We start from the raw sequence: 13,604 nt of genomic DNA, 5'->3' as shown, positions 1-13,604 counted from the left end.
ATTTTAGGTTTAGATTTGGGGTTAGGTTTAGACTTGGGGTTAGGTTTAGATTTTAGGTTTAGATTTGGGGTTAGGTTTAGATTTTAGGTTTAGATTTGGGGTTAGGTTTAGATTTGGGGTTAGGTTTAGATTTTAGGTTTAGATTTGGGGTTAGGTTTAGATTTTAGTTTTAGATTTGGGGTTTAGATTTGGGGTTAGGTTTAGATTTTAGGTTTAGATTTGGGGTTAGGTTTAGATTTTAGGTTTAGATTTGGGGTTAGGTTTAGATTTTAGGTTTATATTTGGGGTTAGGTTTAGATTTGGGGTTAGGTTTAGATTTTAGGTTTAGATTTGGGATTAGGTTTAGATTTGGGGTTAGGTTTAGATTTTAGATTTAGATTTGGGATTAGGTTTAGATTTTAGGTTTAGATTTGGGGTTAGGTTTAGATTTTAGGTTTAGATTTGGGGTTAGGTTTAGATTTTAGGTTTAGATTTGGGGTTAGGTTTAGATTTTAGGTTTAGATTTGGGGTTAGGTTTAGATTTGGGGTTAGGTTTAGATTTTAGGTTTAGATTTGGGGTTAGGTTTAGATTTTAGGTTTAGATTTGGGGTTAGGTTTAGATTTGGGGTTAGGTTTGGGGTTAGGTTTAGATTTGGGGTTAGGTTTAGATTTTAGGTTTATATTTGGGGTTAGGTTTAGATTTTAGGTTTATATTTGGGGTAAGGTTTAGATTTGGGGTTAGGTTTAGATTTTAGGTTTAGATTTGGGGTTAGGTTTAGATTTGGGGTTAGGTTTAGATTTTAGGTTTAGATTTGGGGTTAGGTTTAGATTTTAGGTTTAGATTTGTGGTTAGGTTTAGATTTGGGGTTAGGTTTAGATTTTAGGTTTAGATTGGGGGTTAGGTTTAAATTTTAGGTTTAGATTTGGGGTTAGGTTTAGATTTGGGGTTACGTTTAGATTTTAGGTTTAGATTTGGTATTAGGTTTAGATTTTAGGTCTAGATTTGGGGTTAGGTTTAGATTTTAGGTTTAGATTTGGGGTTAGGTTTAGATTTGGGGTTAGGTTTAGATTTTAGGTTTAGATTTGGGGTTAGGTTTAGATTTTAGGTTTAGATTTTAGGTTTAGATTTGGGGTTAGGTTTAGATTTTAGGGTTAGATTTGTGGTTAGGTTTAGATTTTAGGTTTAGATTTGGGGTTAAGTTTAGATTTTAGGTTTATATTTGGGGTAAGGTTTACATTTGGGGTTAGGTTTAGATTTTAGGTTTAGATTTGGGGTTAGGTTTAGATTTGGGGTTAGGTTTAGATTTTAGGTTTAGATTTGGGGTTAGGTTTAGATTTGGGGTTAGGTTTAGATTTTAGGTTTAGATTTGGGGTTAGGTTTAGATTTGGGGTTAGGTTTAGATTTTAGGTTTAGATTTGGGGTTAGGTTTAGATTTATGTTTATATTTGGGGTAAGGTTTAGATTTGGGGTTAGGTTTAGATTTTAGGTTTAGATTTGGGGTTAGGTTTAGATTTTAGGTTTAGGTTTGGGGTTAGGTTTAGATTTTAGGTTTAGATATGGGGTTAGGTTTAGATTTGGGGTTAGGTTTAGATTTTAGGTTTAGATTTGGGGTTAGGTTTAGATTTGTGGTTAGGTTTAGATTTTAGGTTTAGATTTGGGGTTAGGTTTAGATTTGGGGTTAGGTTTAGATTTTAGGTTTAGATTGGGGGTTAGGTTTAAATTTTAGGTTTAGATTTGGGGTTAGGTTTAGATTTGGGGTTACGTTTAGATTTTAGGTTTAGATTTGGTATTAGGTTTAGATTTTAGGTCTAGATTTGGGGTTAGGTTTAGATTTTAGGTTTAGATTTGGGGTTAGGTTTAGATTTGGGGTTAGGTTTAGATTTTAGGTTTAGATTTGGGGTTAGGTTTAGATTTTAGGTTTAGATTTGGGGTTAGGTTTAGATTTGGGGTTAGGTTTAGATGTTAGGGTTAGATTTGTGGTTAGGTTTAGATTTTAGGTTTAGATTTGGGGTTAAGTTTAGATTTTAGGTTTATATTTGGGGTAAGGTTTACATTTGGGGTTAGGTTTAGATTTTAGGTTTAGATTTGGGGTTAGGTTTAGATTTGGGGTTAGGTTTAGATTTTAGGTTTAGATTTGGGGTTAGGTTTAGATTTGGGGTTAGGTTTAGATTTTAGGTTTAGATTTGGGGTTAGGTTTAGATTTGGGGTTAGGTTTAGATTTTAGTTTTAGATTTGGTATTAGGTTTAGATTTTAGGTCTAGATTTGGGGTTAGGTTTAGATTTTAGGTTTAGATTTGGGGTTAGGTTTAGATTTGGGGTTAGGTTTAGATTTTAGGTTTAGATTTGGGGTTAGGTTTAGATTTTAGGTTTAGATTTGGGGTTAGGTTTAGATTTGGGGTTAGGTTTAGATTTTAGGGTTAGATTTGTGGTTAGGTTTAAATTTTAGGTTTAGATTTGGGGTTAAGTTTAGATTTTAGGTTTATATTTGGGGTAAGGTTTACATTTGGGGTTAGGTTTAGATTTTAGGTTTAGATTTGGGGTTAGGTTTAGATTTGGGGTTAGGTTTAGATTTTAGGTTTAGATTTGGGGTTAGGTTTAGATTTGGGGTTAGGTTTATATTTTAGGTTTAGATTTGGGGTTAGGTTTAGATTTTAGGTTTAGATTTGGGGTTAGGTTTAGATTTGGGGTTAGGTTTAGATTTTAGGTTTAGATTTGGGGTTAGGTTTAGATTTATGTTTATATTTGGGGTAAGGTTTAGATTTGGGGTTAGGTTTAGATTTTAGGTTTAGATTTGGGGTTAGGTTTAGATTTTAGGTTTAGGTTTGGGGTTAGGTTTAGATTTTAGGTTTAGATATGGGGTTAGGTTTAGATTTGGGGTTAGGTTTAGATTTTAGGTTTAGATTTGGGGTTAGGTTTAGATTTGTGGTTAGGTTTAGATTTTAGGTTTAGATTTGGGGTTAGGTTTAGATTTGGGGTTAGGTTTAGATTTTAGGTTTAGATTGGGGGTTAGGTTTAAATTTTAGGTTTAGATTTGGGGTTAGGTTTAGATTTGGGGTTACGTTTAGATTTTAGGTTTAGATTTGGTATTAGGTTTAGATTTTAGGTCTAGATTTGGGGTTAGGTTTAGATTTTAGGTTTAGATTTGGGGTTAGGTTTAGATTTGGGGTTAGGTTTAGATTTTAGGTTTAGATTTGGGGTTAGGTTTAGATTTTAGGTTTAGATTTGGGGTTAGGTTTAGATTTGGGGTTAGGTTTAGATTTTAGGGTTAGATTTGTGGTTAGGTTTAGATTTTAGGTTTAGATTTGGGGTTAAGTTTAGATTTTAGGTTTATATTTGGGGTAAGGTTTACATTTGGAGTTAGGTTTAGATTTTAGGTTTAGATTTGGGGTTAGGTTTAGATTTGGGGTTAGGTTTAGATTTTAGGTTTAGATTTGGGGTTAGGTTTAGATTTGGGGTTAGGTTTAGATTTTAGGTTTAGATTTGGGGTTAGGTTTAGATTTGGGGTTAGGTTTAGATTTTAGGTTTAGATTTGGGGTTAGGTTTAGATTTATGTTTATATTTGGGGTAAGGTTTAGATTTGGGGTTAGGTTTAGATTTTAGGTTTAGATTTGGGGTTAGGTTTAGATTTTAGGTTTAGGTTTGGGGTTAGGTTTAGATTTGGGGTTAGGTTTAGATTTTAGGTTTAGATTTGTGGTTAGGTTTAGATTTTAGGTTTAGATTTGGGGTTAGGTTTAGACTTGGGGTTAGGTTTAGATTTTAGGTTTAGATTTGGGGTTAGGTTTAGATTTTAGGTTTAGATTTGGTATTAGGTTTAGATTTTAGGTCTAGATTTGGGGTTAGGTTTAGATTTTAGGTTTAGATTTGGGGTTAGGTTTAGATTTGGGGTTAGGTTTAGATTTTAGGTTTAGATTTGGGGTTAGGTTTAGATTTTAGGTTTAGATTTGGGGTTAGGTTTAGATTTTAGGGTTAGATTTGTGGTTAGGTTTAGATTTTAGGTTTAGATTTGGGGTTAAGTTTAGATTTTAGGTTTATATTTGGGGTAAGGTTTACATTTGGGGTTAGGTTTAGATTTTAGGTTTAGATTTGGGGTTAGGTTTAGATTTTAGGTTTAGATTTGGGGTTAGGTTTAGATTTTAGTTTTAGATTTGGTATTAGGTTTAGATTTTAGGTCTAGATTTGGGGTTAGGTTTAGATTTTAGGTTTAGATTTGGGGTTAGGTTTAGATTTTAGGTTTAGATTTGGGGTTAGGTTTAGATTTGGGGTTAGGTTTAGATTTTAGGGTTAGATTTGTGGTTAGGTTTAGATTTTAGGTTTAGATTTGGGGTTAAGTTTAGATTTTAGGTTTATATTTGGGGTAAGGTTTACATTTGGGGTTAGGTTTAGATTTTAGGTTTAGATTTGGGGTTAGGTTTAGATTTGGGGTTAGGTTTAGATTTTAGGTTTAGATTTGGGGTTAGGTTTAGATTTGGGGTTAGGTTTAGATTTTAGGTTTAGATTTGGGGTTAGGTTTAGATTTTAGGTTTAGATTTGGGGTTAGGTTTAGATTTGGGGTTAGGTTCAGATTTTAGGTTTAGATTTGGGGTTAGGTTTAGATTTATGTTTATATTTGGGGTAAGGTTTAGATTTGGGGTTAGGTTTAGATTTTAGGTTTAGATTTGGGGTTAGGTTTAGATTTTAGGTTTAGGTTTGGGGTTAGGTTTAGATTTTAGGTTTAGATATGGGGTTAGGTTTAGATTTGGGGTTAGGTTTAGATTTTAGGTTTAGATTTGGGGTTAGGTTTAGATTTGTGGTTAGGTTTAGATTTTAGGTTTAGATTTGGGGTTAGGTTTAGATTTGGGGTTAGGTTTAGATTTTAGGTTTAGATTGGGGGTTAGGTTTAAATTTTAGGTTTAGATTTGGGGTTAGGTTTAGATTTGGGGTTACGTTTAGATTTTAGGTTTAGATTTGGTATTAGGTTTAGATTTTAGGTCTAGATTTGGGGTTAGGTTTAGATTTTAGGTTTAGATTTGGGGTTAGGTTTAGATTTGGGGTTAGGTTTAGATTTTAGGTTTAGATTTGGGGTTAGGTTTAGATTTTAGGTTTAGATTTGGGGTTAGGTTTAGATTTGGGGTTAGGTTTAGATTTTAGGGTTAGATTTGTGGTTAGGTTTAGATTTTAGGTTTAGATTTGGGGTTAAGTTTAGATTTTAGGTTTATATTTGGGGTAAGGTTTACATTTGGGGTTAGGTTTAGATTTTAGGTTTAGATTTGGGGTTAGGTTTAGATTTGGGGTTAGGTTTAGATTTTAGGTTTAGATTTGGGGTTAGGTTTAGATTTGGGGTTAGGTTTAGATTTTAGGTTTAGATTTGGGGTTAGGTTTAGATTTGGGGTTAGGTTTAGATTTTAGGTTTAGATTTGGGGTTAGGTTTAGATTTATGTTTATATTTGGGGTAAGGTTTAGATTTGGGGTTAGGTTTAGATTTTAGGTTTAGATTTGGGGTTAGGTTTAGATTTTAGGTTTAGGTTTGGGGTTAGGTTTAGATTTGGGGTTAGGTTTAGATTTTAGGTTTAGATTTGTGGTTAGGTTTAGATTTTAGGTTTAGATTTGGGGTTAGGTTTAGACTTGGGGTTAGGTTTAGATTTTAGGTTTAGATTTGGGGTTAGGTTTAGATTTTAGTTTTAGATTTGGTATTAGGTTTAGATTTTAGACCTAGATTTGTGGTTAGGTTTAGATTTTAGGTTTAGATTTGGGGTTAGGTTTAGATTTGGGGTTAGGTTTAGATTTTAGGTTTAGATTTGGGGTTAGGTTTAGATTTTAGGTTTAGATTTGGGGTTAGGTTTAGATTTGGGGTTAGGTTTAGATTTTAGGGTTAGATTTGTGGTTAGGTTTAGATTTTAGGTTTAGATTTGGGGTTAAGTTTAGATTTTAGGTTTATATTTGGGGTAAGGTTTACATTTGGGGTTAGGTTTAGATTTTAGGTTTAGATTTGGGGTTAGGTTTAGATTTGGGGTTAGGTTTAGATTTTAGGTTTAGATTTGGGGTTAGGTTTAGATTTGGGGTTAGGTTTAGATTTTAGGTTTAGATTTGGGGTTAGGTTTAGATTTTAGGTTTAGATTTGGGGTTAGGTTTAGATTTGGGGTTAGGTTTAGATTTTAGGTTTAGATTTGGGGTTAGGTTTAGATTTATGTTTATATTTGGGGTAAGGTTTAGATTTGGGGTTAGGTTTAGATTTTAGGTTTAGATTTGGGGTTAGGTTTAGATTTTAGGTTTAGGTTTGGGGTTAGGTTTAGATTTTAGGTTTAGATATGGGGTTAGGTTTAGATTTGGGGTTAGGTTTAGATTTTAGGTTTAGATTTGGGGTTAGGTTTAGATTTGTGGTTAGGTTTAGATTTTAGGTTTAGATTTGGGGTTAGGTTTAGATTTGGGGTTAGGTTTAGATTTTAGGTTTAGATTGGGGGTTAGGTTTAAATTTTAGGTTTAGATTTGGGGTTAGGTTTAGATTTGGGGTTACGTTTAGATTTTAGGTTTAGATTTGGTATTAGGTTTAGATTTTAGGTCTAGATTTGGGGTTAGGTTTAGATTTTAGGTTTAGATTTGGGGTTAGGTTTAGATTTGGGGTTAGGTTTAGATTTTAGGTTTAGATTTGGGGTTAGGTTTAGATTTTAGGTTTAGATTTGGGGTTAGGTTTAGATTTGGGGTTAGGTTTAGATTTTAGGGTTAGATTTGTGGTTAGGTTTAGATTTTAGGTTTAGATTTGGGGTTAAGTTTAGATTTTAGGTTTATATTTGGGGTAAGGTTTACATTTGGGGTTAGGTTTAGATTTTAGGTTTAGATTTGGGGTTAGGTTTAGATTTGGGGTTAGGTTTAGATTTTAGGTTTAGATTTGGGGTTAGGTTTAGATTTGGGGTTAGGTTTAGATTTTAGGTTTAGATTTGGGGTTAGGTTTAGATTTGGGGTTAGGTTTAGATTTTAGGTTTAGATTTGGGGTTAGGTTTAGATTTATGTTTATATTTGGGGTAAGGTTTAGATTTGGGGTTAGGTTTAGATTTTAGGTTTAGATTTGGGGTTAGGTTTAGATTTTAGGTTTAGGTTTGGGGTTAGGTTTAGATTTGGGGTTAGGTTTAGATTTTAGGTTTAGATTTGTGGTTAGGTTTAGATTTTAGGTTTAGATTTGGGGTTAGGTTTAGACTTGGGGTTAGGTTTAGATTTTAGGTTTAGATTTGGGGTTAGGTTTAGATTTTAGGTTTAGATTTGGGGTTAGGTTTAGATTTGGGGTTAGGTTTAGATTTTAGGTTTAGATTTGGGGTTAGGTTTAGATTTTAGGTTTAGATTTGGGGTTAGGTTTAGATTTGGGGTTAGGTTTAGATTTTAGGGTTAGATTTGTGGTTAGGTTTAAATTTTAGGTTTAGATTTGGGGTTAAGTTTAGATTTTAGGTTTATATTTGGGGTAAGGTTTACATTTGGGGTTAGGTTTAGATTTTAGGTTTAGATTTGGGGTTAGGTTTAGATTTGGGGTTAGGTTTAGATTTTAGGTTTAGATTTGGGGTTAGGTTTAGATTTGGGGTTAGGTTTATATTTTAGGTTTAGATTTGGGGTTAGGTTTAGATTTTAGGTTTAGATTTGGGGTTAGGTTTAGATTTGGGGTTAGGTTTAGATTTTAGGTTTAGATTTGGGGTTAGGTTTAGATTTATGTTTATATTTGGGGTAAGGTTTAGATTTGGGGTTAGGTTTAGATTTTAGGTTTAGATTTGGGGTTAGGTTTAGATTTTAGGTTTAGGTTTGGGGTTAGGTTTAGATTTTAGGTTTAGATATGGGGTTAGGTTTAGATTTGGGGTTAGGTTTAGATTTTAGGTTTAGATTTGGGGTTAGGTTTAGATTTGTGGTTAGGTTTAGATTTTAGGTTTAGATTTGGGGTTAGGTTTAGATTTGGGGTTAGGTTTAGATTTTAGGTTTAGATTGGGGGTTAGGTTTAAATTTTAGGTTTAGATTTGGGGTTAGGTTTAGATTTGGGGTTACGTTTAGATTTTAGGTTTAGATTTGGTATTAGGTTTAGATTTTAGGTCTAGATTTGGGGTTAGGTTTAGATTTTAGGTTTAGATTTGGGGTTAGGTTTAGATTTGGGGTTAGGTTTAGATTTTAGGTTTAGATTTGGGGTTAGGTTTAGATTTTAGGTTTAGATTTGGGGTTAGGTTTAGATTTGGGGTTAGGTTTAGATTTTAGGGTTAGATTTGTGGTTAGGTTTAGATTTTAGGTTTAGATTTGGGGTTAAGTTTAGATTTTAGGTTTATATTTGGGGTAAGGTTTACATTTGGGGTTAGGTTTAGATTTTAGGTTTAGATTTGGGGTTAGGTTTAGATTTGGGGTTAGGTTTAGATTTTAGGTTTAGATTTGGGGTTAGGTTTAGATTTGGGGTTAGGTTTAGATTTTAGGTTTAGATTTGGGGTTAGGTTTAGATTTGGGGTTAGGTTTAGATTTTAGGTTTAGATTTGGGGTTAGGTTTAGATTTATGTTTATATTTGGGGTAAGGTTTAGATTTGGGGTTAGGTTTAGATTTTAGGTTTAGATTTGGGGTTAGGTTTAGATTTTAGGTTTAGGTTTGGGGTTAGGTTTAGATTTGGGGTTAGGTTTAGATTTTAGGTTTAGATTTGTGGTTAGGTTTAGATTTTAGGTTTAGATTTGGGGTTAGGTTTAGACTTGGGGTTAGGTTTAGATTTTAGGTTTAGATTTGGGGTTAGGTTTAGATTTTAGGTTTAGATTTGGTATTAGGTTTAGATTTTAGGTCTAGATTTGGGGTTAGGTTTAGATTTTAGGTTTAGATTTGGGGTTAGGTTTAGATTTGGGGTTAGGTTTAGATTTTAGGTTTAGATTTGGGGTTAGGTTTAGATTTTAGGTTTAGATTTGGGGTTAGGTTTAGATTTTAGGGTTAGATTTGTGGTTAGGTTTAGATTTTAGGTTTAGATTTGGGGTTAAGTTTAGATTTTAGGTTTATATTTGGGGTAAGGTTTACATTTGGGGTTAGGTTTAGATTTTAGGTTTAGATTTGGGGTTAGGTTTAGATTTTAGGTTTAGATTTGGGGTTAGGTTTAGATTTTAGTTTTAGATTTGGTATTAGGTTTAGATTTTAGGTCTAGATTTGGGGTTAGGTTTAGATTTTAGGTTTAGATTTGGGGTTAGGTTTAGATTTTAGGTTTAGATTTGGGGTTAGGTTTAGATTTGGGGTTAGGTTTAGATTTTAGGGTTAGATTTGTGGTTAGGTTTAGATTTTAGGTTTAGATTTGGGGTTAAGTTTAGATTTTAGGTTTATATTTGGGGTAAGGTTTACATTTGGGGTTAGGTTTAGATTTTAGGTTTAGATTTGGGGTTAGGTTTAGATTTGGGGTTAGGTTTAGATTTTAGGTTTAGATTTGGGGTTAGGTTTAGATTTGGGGTTAGGTTTAGATTTTAGGTTTAGATTTGGGGTTAGGTTTAGATTTTAGGTTTAGATTTGGGGTTAGGTTTAGATTTGGGGTTAGGTTCAGATTTTAGGTTTAGATTTGGGGTTAGGTTTAGATTTATGTTTATATTTGGGGTAAGGTTTAGATTTGGGGTTAGGTTTAGATTTTAGGTTTAGATTTGGGGTTAGGTTTAGATTTTAGGTTTAGGTTTGGGGTTAGGTTTAGATTTTAGGTTTAGATATGGGGTTAGGTTTAGATTTGGGGTTAGGTTTAGATTTTAGGTTTAGATTTGGGGTTAGGTTTAGATTTGTGGTTAGGTTTAGATTTTAGGTTTAGATTTGGGGTTAGGTTTAGATTTGGGGTTAGGTTTAGATTTTAGGTTTAGATTGGGGGTTAGGTTTAAATTTTAGGTTTAGATTTGGGGTTAGGTTTAGATTTGGGGTTACGTTTAGATTTTAGGTTTAGATTTGGTATTAGGTTTAGATTTTAGGTCTAGATTTGGGGTTAGGTTTAGATTTTAGGTTTAGATTTGGGGTTAGGTTTAGATTTGGGGTTAGGTTTAGATTTTAGGTTTAGATTTGGGGTTAGGTTTAGATTTTAGGTTTAGATTTGGGGTTAGGTTTAGATTTGGGGTTAGGTTTAGATTTTAGGGTTAGATTTGTGGTTAGGTTTAGATTTTAGGTTTAGATTTGGGGTTAAGTTTAGATTTTAGGTTTATATTTGGGGTAAGGTTTACATTTGGGGTTAGGTTTAGATTTTAGGTTTAGATTTGGGGTTAGGTTTAGATTTGGGGTTAGGTTTAGATTTTAGGTTTAGATTTGGGGTTAGGTTTAGATTTGGGGTTAGGTTTAGATTTTAGGTTTAGATTTGGGGTTAGGTTTAGATTTGGGGTTAGGTTTAGATTTTAGGTTTAGATTTGGGGTTAGGTTTAGATTTATGTTTATATTTGGGGTAAGGTTTAGATTTGGGGTTAGGTTTAGATTTTAGGTTTAGATTTGGGGTTAGGTTTAGATTTTAGGTTTAGGTTTGGGGTTAGGTTTAGATTTGGGGTTAGGTTTAGATTTTAGGTTTAGATTTGTGGTTAGGTTTAGATTTTAGGTTTAGATTTGGGGTTAGGTTTAGACTTGGGGTTAGGTTTAGATTTTAGGTTTAGATTTGGGGTTAGGTTTAGATTTTAGTTTTAGATTTGGTATTAGGTTTAGATTTTAGACCTAGATTTGGGGTTAGGTTTAGATTTTAGGTTTAGATTTGGGGTTAGGTTTAGATTTGGGGTTAGGTTTAGATTTTAGGTTTAGATTTGGGGTTAGGTTTAGATTTTAGGTTTAGATTTGGGGTTAGGTTTAGATTTGGGGTTAGGTTTAGATTTTAGGGTTAGATTTGTGGTTAGGTTTAGATTTTAGGTTTAGATTTGGGGTTAAGTTTAGATTTTAGGTTTATATTTGGGGTAAGGTTTACATTTGGGGTTAGGTTTAGATTTTAGGTTTAGATTTGGGGTTAGGTTTAGATTTGGGGTTAGGTTTAGATTTTAGGTTTAGATTTGGGGTTAGGTTTAGATTTGGGGTTAGGTTTAGATTTTAGGTTTAGATTTGGGGTTAGGTTTAGATTTTAGGTTTAGATTTGGGGTTAGGTTTAGATTTGGGGTTAGGTTTAGATTTTAGGTTTAGATTTGGGGTTAGGTTTAGATTTATGTTTATATTTGGGGTAAGGTTTAGATTTGGGGTTAGGTTTAGATTTTAGGTTTAGATTTGGGGTTAGGTTTAGATTTTAGGTTTAGGTTTGGGGTTAGGTTTAGATTTTAGGTTTAGATATGGGGTTAGGTTTAGATTTGGGGTTAGGTTTAGATTTTAGGTTTAGATTTGGGGTTAGGTTTAGATTTGTGGTTAGGTTTAGATTTTAGGTTTAGATTTGGGGTTAGGTTTAGATTTGGGGTTAGGTTTAGATTTTAGGTTTAGATTGGGGGTTAGGTTTAAATTTTAGGTTTAGATTTGGGGTTAGGTTTAGATTTGGGGTTACGTTTAGATTTTAGGTTTAGATTTGGTATTAGGTTTAGATTTTAGGTCTAGATTTGGGGTTAGGTTTAGATTTTAGGTTTAGATTTGGGGTTAGGTTTAGATTTGGGGTTAGGTTTAGATTTTAGGTTTAGATTTGGGGTTAGGTTTAGATTTTAGGTTTAGATTTGGGGTTAGGTTTAGATTTGGGGTTAGGTTTAGATTTTAGGGTTAGATTTGTGGTTAGGTTTAGATTTTAGGTTTAGATTTGGGGTTAAGTTTAGATTTTAGGTTTATATTTGGGGTAAGGTTTACATTTGGGGTTAGGTTTAGATTTTAGGTTTAGATTTGGGGTTAGGTTTAGATTTGGGGTTAGGTTTAGATTTTAGGTTTAGATTTGGGGTTAGGTTTAGATTTGGGGTTAGGTTTAGATTTTAGGTTTAGATTTGGGGTTAGGTTTAGATTTGGGGTTAGGTTTAGATTTTAGGTTTAGATTTGGGGTTAGGTTTAGATTTATGTTTATATTTGGGGTAAGGTTTAGATTTGGGGTTAGGTTTAGATTTTAGGTTTAGATTTGGGGTTAGGTTTAGATTTTAGGTTTAGGTTTGGGGTTAGGTTTAGATTTGGGGTTAGGTTTAGATTTTAGGTTTAGATTTGTGGTTAGGTTTAGATTTTAGGTTTAGATTTGGGGTTAGGTTTAGACTTGGGGTTAGGTTTAGATTTTAGGTTTAGATTTGGGGTTAGGTTTAGATTTTAGGTTTAGATTTGGGGTTAGGTTTAGATTTGGGGTTAGGTTTAGATTTTAGGTTTAGATTTGGGGTTAGGTTTAGATTTTAGTTTTAGATTTGGGGTTTAGATTTAGGGTTAGGTTTAGATTTTAGGTTTAGATTTGGGGTTAGGTTTAGATTTTAGGTTTAGATTTGGGGTTAGGTTTAGATTTTAGGTTTATATTTGGGGTTAGGTTTAGATTTGGGGTTAGGTTTAGATTTTAGGTTTAGATTTGGGATTAGGTTTAGATTTAGGGTTAGGTTTAGATTTTAGATTTAGATTTGGGATTAGGTTTAGATTTTAGGTTTAGATTTTGGGTTAGGTTTAGATTTTAGGTTTAGATTTGGGGTTAGGTTTAGATTTGGGGTTAGGTTTAGATTTTAGGTTTAGATTTGGGGTTAGGTTTAGATTTATGTTTATATTTGGGGTAAGGTTTAGATTTGGGGTTAGGTTTAGATTTTAGGTTTAGATTTGGGGTTAGGTTTAGATTTTAGGTTTATATTTGGGGTAAGGTTTAGATTTGGGGTTAGGTTTAGATTTTAGATTTAGATTTGGGGTTGGGTTTAGATTTGGGGTTAGGTTTAGATTTTAGGTTTAGATTTGGGGTTAGGTTTAGATTTTAGGTTTAGATTTGGGGTTAGGTTTAGATTTGGGGTTAGGTTTAGATTTTAGGTTTAGATTTGGGGTTAGGTTTAGATTTGGGGTTAGGTTTAGATTTTAGGTTTAGATTTGGGGTTAGGTTTAGATTTTAGGTTTAGATTTGGGGTTAGGTTTAGATTTGGGGTTAGGTTTAGATTTTAGGTTTAGATTTGGGGTTAGGTTTAGATTTGGGGTTAGGTTTAGATTTTAGGTTTAGATTTGGGGTTAGGTTTAGATTTTAGGTTTAGATTTGGGGTTAGGTTTAGATTTGGGGTTAGGTTTAGATTTTAGGTTTAGATTTGGGGTTAGGTTTATATTTTAGGTTTAGATTTGGGGTTTAGATTTGGGGTTAGGTTTAGATTTTAGGTTTAGATTTGGGGTTAGGTTTAGATTTGGGGTAAGGTTTAGATTTTAGGTTTAGATTTGGGGTTAGGTTTAGATTTGGGGTTAGGTTTAGATTTTAGGTTTAGATTTGGGGTTAGGTTTAGATTTTAGGTTTAGATATGGGGTTAGGTTTAGATTTGGGGTTAGGTTTAGATTTTAGGTTTAGATTTGGGGTTAGGTTTAGATTTGTGGTTAGGTTTAAATTTTAGGTTTAGATTTGGGGTTAGGTTTAGATTTGGGGTTAGGTTTAGATTTTAGGTTTAGATTGGGGGTTAGGTTTAAATTTTAGGTTTAGATTTGGGGTTAGGTTTAGATTTGGGGTTACGTTTAGATTTTAGGTTTAGATTTGGTATTAGGTTTAGATTTTAGGTCTAGATTTGGGGTTAGGTTTAGATTTTAGGTTTAGATTTGGGGTTAGGTTTAGATTTGGGG

Source organism: Patagioenas fasciata, chromosome 6, assembly GCF_037038585.1.
Source record: "Patagioenas fasciata isolate bPatFas1 chromosome 6, bPatFas1.hap1, whole genome shotgun sequence".
NCBI lineage: Eukaryota > Metazoa > Chordata > Aves > Columbiformes > Columbidae > Patagioenas > Patagioenas fasciata.
This window is presented reverse-complemented; position numbering follows the sequence as displayed.